The sequence below is a fragment of the Caretta caretta genome, chromosome 24 (assembly GCF_965140235.1).
Source record: "Caretta caretta isolate rCarCar2 chromosome 24, rCarCar1.hap1, whole genome shotgun sequence".
Classification (NCBI taxonomy): domain Eukaryota; kingdom Metazoa; phylum Chordata; order Testudines; family Cheloniidae; genus Caretta; species Caretta caretta.
The window spans coordinates 12,775,634-12,784,507 of record NC_134229.1 but is presented as its reverse complement, the minus strand read 5'-3'; the positions used below and the strand labels follow the sequence as shown (position 1 = coordinate 12,784,507).

General features: G+C 42.9%; 1 non-coding gene across 1 annotated transcript; it reads left to right on the top strand.

The window, feature by feature from the left end:
• The first annotated feature begins 544 nt into the window (after positions 1 to 544).
• LOC125626224 (uncharacterized) lies at positions 545 to 5,944 on the top strand. Its single transcript, XR_012665908.1, has 3 exons — positions 545 to 658; positions 967 to 1,072; positions 5,340 to 5,944. It is a non-coding gene; the product is annotated as an uncharacterized LOC125626224 (transcript).
• Positions 5,945 to 8,874: the final 2,930 nt, after the last annotated feature.

The following is an 8,874-nucleotide window of genomic DNA, read 5'->3' as shown; positions in this document are numbered from 1 at the left end:
GCTGGCCCTATACTGACCTTGCTTATTTCTAGGCCTTGCCCCAGGTTTGATTCTATACATAGACTTTTGTTACCTCCCTAAACTCCTCAGTACATCACAAAGGATTACAAGGGTGTGTGTCTCGTGAGCAATGATGGAGAGAAAGTAAAAGTCCCTTCTCTATTAATTATGTTGTTCATGTGCAGCACTGTGCTTTGTTTGACGAACATCAGGGGTAGGTGTGTGTGTGTTTTGAGGGGGGGGGGGATGTTTACATCATTGACTTGTACAATATGAAAAATGCCAGACATTGGAGAGAAGGCTTCCAGTGTTGCTGTATCTGTGTTGGCCCCAGGGTACTAGAGAAACAAGGTGGGTGAGGTCACATCATTGACTGAACCAACGTTTTTTTTCTTTCGTTCTTGACCATGGTGTTATAACCTTTTCATACGTGCACACATGCGCCCTATGCACGCCGTACGTGCACACATGCGCCCTATGCACGCCGTACGTGCACACATGCGCCCTATGCACGCCGTACGTGCACACGCGCCCTATGCACGCCGTACGTGTAGACGTGCCCTATACGCCCTTTACTGAATCACTTCTGTTTCTGACTGAGTCACCCACTGGAAACAGGAGGATACTGATATGTGATAGAAATTCCCATGGATCTCAGGTAAAGGTCTGTGTTTTGGGAAAGTTTTATAGCTGCAAGCGTACACAGCAGACGACTGCAGGGTATATGTCTGTAGCTATTCACTGTAAGATTCTACTCAAGGTTCTAGTTTTTTTAGGAAAAGACATAGAACCAAGGCTATGACCACTTGAATCTATTACAATCCTATCTTTTTTTGCTCAAGAAGTGATGTTAACTGACATCCTTACAGGATAGTACCTTGGATAATTATATTTTTTCTACCTAAAATTCCTCTTGTAATAACAATTATTGTTTTTCACTTTTCCTCCCTGAAACTTTCTGTGAAGTTGGAATTCTACAAGAAGGACATGGCCATGGATGCAGACAGAGAACTCTTGGAAAAGATCAGTCTGAACGAATCTGCCTCCAAGATGGGGGAGGAAAAAGAAAAAGGTCAGTAATTCGAAAGGGACTGTAGTCTCCAGAGCCTTTTCCTACTGACGTGCCACAGACCAGTGACTAGCAAAGGGACACAGTTTGAGATGAAGCTAATAGGACAAGAAAGAGATCTTGGAGTCATTGTGGATAGTTCTCTGAAAACATTCACTCAATGTGCAGCGGCAGTCAAAAAATCAAATAGAATGTTGGGAATCATTAAGAAAGGGATAGATAGTAAGACAGAAAATATCATATTGCCTCTATATAAATCCATGGTACACCCACATCTCGAAACTATGTGCAGATGTGGTCTCCCCATCTCAAAACAGATATATTGGAATTGGAAAAGGTTCAGGAAAGGGCAAAAAAAAAGATATGGGGTATGGAACGGTTTCTGTATGAGGAGAGATTAATAAGACTGGGACTTTTCAGCTTAGAAAAGAGACGACTAAGGGGGGATATGATAGAGGTCTATAAAATCATGACTGGTGCGGAGAAAGTAAATGAGGAAGTGCTATTTACTCCTTCCGATAACACAAGAACCAGGGGTCACCAAATGAAAATAACAGGCAGAAGTTTTAAAACAAACAAAAGGAAGTGTTTCTTCACACAACACACAGTCAACCTGTAGGACTCTTTGCCAGAAGATGTTGTGAAGTCCAAGACTATAACAGGGTTCAAAAAAGAACAAGATAAGTTCATGGAGGATGGGTCCATCAATGGCTCCCCTCTGTAATAGGCCCCTAGCCTCTGGCTGAGTTACTGAAATCCTCAAATCATGGGTTGAAGACTTCAAGTTACAGAGAATCCACCTTTTATTCCAGTTTAAACCTTCAAGTGACCCGTCACCCATGCTGCAGAGGAAGGCAGAAATCTATCAGGGTCTCTGCCAATTTCACCCGGGGGAAAATTCCTTCCTGGCTCTAAGTGTGGTGATCAGTTGGACCCTGAGAATGTTGGCAAGACCCTCCAGCCTGACACCTGGGAAAGAATTCTCTGTAGTAACTCAAAGCCCTCCCCATCGAGTGTTCCATCTCTGGCCACTGGGGATATTTGCTGCTAGGAGTCACAGATGGGCCACATGCCATTGTAGGCAGTCCCAGCACACCATCCACTCCATAAACTTATCAAGTACAGTCTTGAAGCCAATTAGGTTTTTTGCCTCCACTGCTCTCTTTGGAACTCTGTTCCAGAACTTCATTCATTTGATGTTTAGATATCTTCATCTAATTTCAGGCCTAAACTTGTTGATTGCCAGTTTATATCCCTTTGTTCTTGGTCAACATTGGCACTTAACTTAAATAACTCCTCTCCTTCCCTGGTATTTATCCCTCTGATATAAAGACCAATCATATCTCCCTCAGTCTTCTTTTAGTTAGGCTAAACAAGATAAGCTCTTTGAGTCTTTCCTCATAAGGTAGGTTTTCCATTCTTCTTATCATCTTAGTAGCCCATTATACACCTGTTCCAGTTTGAATTAATTTTTCTTAAACATGGGAGACCGGAATTGAACATGGTATTCCAGGTGAGGTCTCACAAATACCTTGAACAATGGTACTAAAACTTCCCTATCTTTACTGGAAGTGCCTCACCTAATGCATCGTAGGACTGCATTAGCCTTTTTCACAGCCTCATTAGTGGCTCATAGTCATTCTGTGATCAGTCAATACACCCAAGTCTTTCTCCTCCTCTATTGCTTCCAACTGATAAGTTCCCAGTGTAGAGAAATTTTTTTGTAGTTAGTCTCTAACTGCATAGCCTCGCACTTTGCACTGTTAAAATTCATCCCATTTCTATTACTCCAATTTTCAATGTAGTCCAGATCTTCTTGTATGATATTCCAGTCTTCCTCCATATTGGCAATACCTTCCAACTTTGTTGCATCCAAAAATTTTATTAGTACACTCCCACTATTTGTGTCAAGGTCATTAATTAAAATATGACCAATCCCGGAGGAAGTCCCCTAGTAATCTCCCTCCAACCTGACAGTTCACCTTTCAATATGACCTGTTGTAGACTCCCCATTATCCACTTTTCAGTTCTCATGTTAATCCCCATCCTCTCCAATTTATCTAATAATTTCCCATGTGGAACTGTATCAAATGCCTTATTGAAATCCAGGTAGATTAGATAGACTACATTTCCTTTGTCTAAAAAAATCAGTTATCTTCTCAAAGGAAGAGATCAGGTTGGTCTGGAACAATTTACATTTTGTAAAACCATTTTGTATTTTATCCCAGTTACCGTTCTTAAGCATTTTCTCTTTCTGAATTTGTTCCAAGACCTTGCATAAAATTAAGGTCAAACTAACAGGCCTTTAGTTTCCTGGATCACTTTCCCTTTCTTAAAAGTAGGTACTATATTAGAAATTCTGTAGTCATGGAATCACTTTTTTCTCTTTCATAAAAATAGGGACTAAACTAGCAATTCTCTACTCATAGGGTACATCCTCCAAGTTTACAGATTCATTAAAAATCCTTTGCTGTTGAGCTTGCAATTTCATGTGCCAGTTCCTTTAATATTCTTGGATGCAGATTAGCCAGGACCCCCAATTTGCTCCAATTAAACTGTTTGAGTTTGGCTTTCACCTTGTGTGTGCTATTTCTATATCCTCATTTCCATTAGCCTCCCTGCCACTAATACTTAGCTCCCCATTACCCTTATTAAAAACAGAGGAAAAGTATCCATTTAGTTGTTGGGTCATGTCTAGATTATCTTTAATCTCCACCCCACCCTCAGTGTTTAGTAGTGCAGAACGATGGAGAGGGACCATCTTTTCATTTATGTGGCAATAGAACCTTTTACTGTGGGTTTAAATTTCCTTTGCATGGTCCATCTTGGTTTTTGGCCGTTCTCACTTTTCCCCTACACTTTCTGACCTCCTATGCTAGGTGTGGAGCGAGTGGGGCCAAGTCTCCTCCCCTCTCTGCCCACTCCCCATGACCTGCTCACTTGCATTAGGGGAAAGGCTCAAAGTAAACATGCCCAAGGATTCGAGGTAGCCTGTGCAGGGGCAGAAGGGGGTTCTTTCAGAGGGATTTGGGCACCCAACTCCCTAGGAGCCTTTGAAAATCCCAATCTAAATTCCAACTACAGACTCTATATTACTGATGAGGAAGAGCATGCCCAAAAGAACCCAGCTTGATCTCAGGTCCCAGGTTGAGCTTACAGGGCAGGCAACTGGAAAAAAAACAACACCTTTTTCATCTGTACCAGGGCATATTGAGCATCAATTAGCTGAGACAATAAAGAGGGACCTGCACAGTGCCATTTTACAGGGATTTTTCTGACTCTCTCCACGTTTCTAAATAAGTTTAATCAGTATTCTATACACATCATAGAGAATGTATCACTTTGCACATGTTGGAAAACTGATGCCTGACATTCAGGTGATAACAGGGCTAACAACAATCTATGGTTACCAGGGCAGTAGGAAGTCAGGACAGAATTTAGTGCAATAAATCTGTTTGGGCATGATCAAAAGCTTACTGAAGTCAGTGGGAACCTTTCCATTCACTTCAGCGGGCTCTGGATCAGGTCCTCTGTATAGCTTGTATTGCATTGTTCCTTATACATAAAATAGCAAGAAGACATGCAGATAGTGTGCCCTATATGTACAGTGATGTATCATTATACATGGGTAGGTGCTTAAGTCCTAAAGAGTTTGTTAAAATATCATTTTAATGTCTCAAATACCTAAATACCAAATACTAAATAGCAGGTTTTTACCTTTGTTCAGTGTGCTGGGTGTATTAAGTAAATCTTCAGAGTGTAAGGACCCAATATAAAAAGAAATAGGTGCTTTCCCCTGTAAAGTGAATATTTCTTAAGGGTTGGAACTAAGGTCGATTTTTAAGCAGAGGAAAGGGGTGAAATCAATAGGGATCTTTCCAATGACTTTTTGGGGACAGGATTTCATGACAGTAGTGGGAAGAGAAATGAGGACATCACTGGGTGAGTAGTCCGCCAGCCTTCCATTAGATTTTGTGCAGTACATCACTCTATCTGGTGCTCATAGAGAAGGCGGCAATAGGAACCTTTTGGAAACGGAGATTTTCCATATAGGCTTGGATGATTAGTCTCATTTGTGAAAGGTTACCACCAAAGTAACCATCAACCCTACCAAAATACTGATAATTTCTATACTGGCAGATCTTCTGACCACAGTAGAAAATCCATCCCTGCATTGATTACTCTACTAAACAGAGAGCACCCAGTCCCCCCCAAAATGAATGGAAATGCAAAATTCCACTCATATGCTTTACATCTTTTTCATTTTTAGCCTTGGGAAACAGCAACCATGCTGCACCATTCTTGATCTCCAGCCTCCAGGAAGGGACCTCTGTACTGAATACTTACACAGCAGAGGAGGAGAAGAGCAAAATACCTCCAAAGAACAAGGGCCAGATCATTTTTGATGACCACATACACCTGAAATGGGTTGAGTGGGAAGGGTCAGTTCCAAGTGGGGCAGTTTCCATCTGGAATGAGGCGGCATCTCGCACAGACTATGTCTGTGCAGAGGCAGGATGTTCTGTTGGGTTTTTCACTGAAAGCAAAGGTCCATATTGTTACTATTCCAATGCTGATCAAGAACATCGCACCTCAAACTTCAGAATGTTGGTAAATGAGGATAACTTTGAAGTGCTAGAGTGGAAGAAAGAATTATATGGTTCTTTTCCACCAAAGTCAGTTCCAAGCTACCCAGGAGTTAACGTTTTCGTTGGTAGGAATGGTTATGGCTTAGGGAAAGTAGTCCCTAGGTTTGAAGCTTTCTTCTTACCTCATCACGGCAAAGAGAAGTGTTACAAAGAATACGAAGTTCTGACTGTTAACACACCCAAGAGACAACAAAAGTTCAGTATTTAATAAATAAGGCAAAATTTTTGTACTGGCCAATTCCAATCTTAACTTTGTCCAAAATCCTTAACAATTTTCAAAAGATAAAGGAAACCATGACTAATCAGCAAAATTGGAACATTGGTCACCCAACCTGAAATGGAGTGATTTCCACTATCAGCACAAAAGTTCCCATTTTCAATGGGACATCAGTATGTTTTTCATTAGAGATAACTTTTCCATCATATTGGTACCAGTCGTACCAAGCTGCGAAAACATCTGTCCACCTGTGAAATGAAAGTCCCCATCATTCACGAATGTGAGGTGGTCATGATGGGTACAGAGATGAGGACTCATCTCTGTACCTAAACAGCCACACTCATCCATACACTTATCAAACTGGAGAAACTCTTAGCACCACCATTCGGGAAACATGCACCAACATCCACATCTCAGATGTGAACGCTGAGGTGAGACTGTGCCAGCCCATAAGAAATGCTGAACTGTGTCCAAGGGAGTCTGTCGTCCCAGTATCAGCAATATAGAAAATACTAGCTCTACCTCAGACTCTCTCTTTCCCCAGATATTAATCTTTCCATGGAATTAGTAGAATAACTTTATTGTTTAACATTTTATTCAGGGTTATTTTCTTTAGATACTGAAGGTTGGGACCAAAACCAGCATACAACCCCCAAGGAACACCTCCGTATCCATTATCCACTTTATTCTCTGTTCTCATGCCCCTGCTGCCATGTATAATGCTGAACAGCCACAGGAGAGTAAAAAGATAACCATTGTGCATCAGATTTATTTTCCTGTTGTTCAGATGGTTTTTAGTGTGCCCATCATTGTCGTATCTAAGTGCTGCATAGCTGAATTAATTCTGCATTGTGAGGTCCATGGTAAGGTTCTGGCATGGATCCACAGGGCAATCTGGCCTCTTTTGTCACAGATCCATAGGATCATGGCTATGGCCCTGCTTTGGAATAGTCTCTAGGAGGATCCCCTTCAGTGTGCCAGACCCCCTCGGGGTCTCACTCTTCCACCAGGGTCAGCCACGCAGCTTCACCACCTCCTTAGACTGGACCTCTGAGCCTTCAGCACCGCTGCTTCACACCCTGAGTTCTGTTCAGTGAGTAAAACTGAGACAGACGGCTGAGGGAGACTTGTCCCCTATTCAGGCACCTCATCCAGCATTTTCAGTGACACTAACACAGCATTGTCCGAACAGAAGGGTTTATTAGTCATCTGGAACACAGCATAGGAAGTCCTTGGGTTTGCACAGAGAAATTAAAGCATAGCCCAGAGCCCACCCAAGGAGTAATGAACCCTTGGGTTGAAGCTCTGTCTTTCTCTGTCTGACCTCCATGGCCAGACTCAGGTGAGAGCCCCTGACTGCCTCCAGCAGCCAGCTCTTATCATCCACCTCACACCTCTGCAGTCCTTTGTTCTCAAGCTGGGGAAAAGCTACTTGGCTTCCTGCAGAGAGGTGGGCAATCTATGGTCACTGGTTGCTGGGTTTCAGTGTCCTAGTGATCGGATTTGTATTGTCTTCATGGATTCTCCACTGATATGGGGTTACCAGCCAGTCCCTTTCCAATGACCCATTTAGTCCCAGACAGCTAGGTATCTTCAAACCTGTGTGTTACCCTGCCCCTAGAGCAAACAGTCCCTTTGCACTGTGACCAGGGTCCCCGGGGTCCACACTGAGATCATTCAATTAGGGCAAACTGCAAAGAATAGGGCAGACAATCCCCAAAGCGGATGGTTATTGTGATACTCAGATTCATTAAGCCAGCCACAAAACAGCTTCCACAAACCTTACTGAGGGGGGAGGGATAGCTCAGTGGTTTAAGCATTGGCCTGCTAAACCCAGGGTTGAGTTCAATCCTTGAGGGGGGCCATTTAGGGATCTGGGGCAAAAATTGGGGATTGGTCCTGCTTTGAGCAGGGGGTTGGACTAGATGACCTCCTGAGGTCCCTTCCAACCCTGATATTCTATATTCTATTGAAGCAACCCAGCCTTTTGGCTACCTCTCAGACTTCCAGATCAAATATGAAAGTTCTACCAATCCCAAAGGATTGGACACATCACCTCCCAGGTTAATGAATATTCCAGATCTTACCCAAATACAAACTTACAACCATTCTTATTAACTAAGCTAGAATTTATTAAAAAAAAAAGAGAGAGTATTGGTTAAAAAGATCATTATCCGTACAGACATGACTGTAGTTCTGAGATCAGTTCCATAGCAGAGATGGTGAGCTTTGGAGTTATAAAGAATTCTTAGATTTAGTCCATAGGTTCAGTCCAAATACATTTGAAGACCTCAATCTTGCAGCTCAATGCTTCCCCGATAAAGCATAAGCGGATTTGAGATTAAAAGGATCAGGACCCAAGGGTCCTTTATACAGTTCCAGGCCTTCTCTTGACAGCACGGAGTCCTCAGCTGAACAATAGGCAGTAATTCCTACTTTGAAGTAGACCGATTTCCTAAACATCACTGGTAATTAATTACACAGATTAACATCTTCCACCATTTGCAGGTGATGTTACTATATTTACAGTTCATTTAAATGTTAAGATCTCCTTTTGATCTCTGATTTAACAGAATACAGCATAGACAGGAATTGTTTGATTACATTGTCAACCTTTAACAATATACATTGTTGTAGAGCTCCAACCTTGTCCCCATGGGGCCCGCGCTTCCAGGCGGTTTATGCTAGCTTCAGAGGCTCACTGCAACCCTCCACCGCCCCCTGTGGACACTTACCATCTGCCTCAAGCTCCTGCCTCTGGGACTCTGCTGCTTCCTTGGTTTGCTGCGCTCTTTCACCACCTTTTGGGCCTGAAGCAGCAGCCAGCCCAAACTGACTCTTTGCAAGCACACGTGGGCGCGCATGCCCCCTCCCCGCCCCCAACTGACCCCCTTCAGCAAGCCCCCAGCTTTGTCCCTTGCTACCTGCCCCATTTTGCC